The sequence below is a fragment of the Penaeus monodon genome, chromosome 25, assembly GCF_015228065.2.
Source record: "Penaeus monodon isolate SGIC_2016 chromosome 25, NSTDA_Pmon_1, whole genome shotgun sequence".
NCBI classification, from domain to species: domain Eukaryota; kingdom Metazoa; phylum Arthropoda; class Malacostraca; order Decapoda; family Penaeidae; genus Penaeus; species Penaeus monodon.
In genome coordinates, this window is record NC_051410.1 from 14,517,601 (window position 1) to 14,518,233 (window position 633).

Genomic DNA, 633 nt, shown 5'->3' on the forward strand with positions numbered 1-633 from the left:
AGCGGGTAGGGAGTGATTGGGAAAGCGGGGTTAAAAAAATTCTATTCATAGAACACAATGCATCTGCAGAGGAAATCACACAATAAATAAATAAACCAAAAAATTACTGCTCTACCAGCCATCACTGACTTTTCATCATCTAGACCGGTGATATCACGGACTGCCGACTAAACATTAAAGTAAAGAAAAAAACATCTAACTTGCCAGTCTCACACATTACTTTCTCCAGCATCACACGTGCCGTTCCGAATAGACATCTCGTTACACTGTCAAACTGTTAGTTCATACGGATTTTTTTTACGGGAAAAAATATAAAACAATGTCTAAACTAGGATAGTTTCTTCACACACACAAAAAAAAAAAAAGGTGAAAAAATGGCGACATGACATAACTGATGAAACCCTGCAGGATGAGGGCGTGTAAGACGGTTTGCAAACACTCGACGCGCCAGAAATTGGGGGCTTTGTATCGAACTCTAAGCTAAGCGACGACTCCAGCAATATACTGCCGCTATGATTTTCCGATACTAGCAAAACGTCGAAAACACAAGGGATGTTGCTGGGGGGTAAATTCGCGCGCGCACCAGTTATCGATACACACACGGGACCGCCATACAGCCGCGAGCTCTACTTT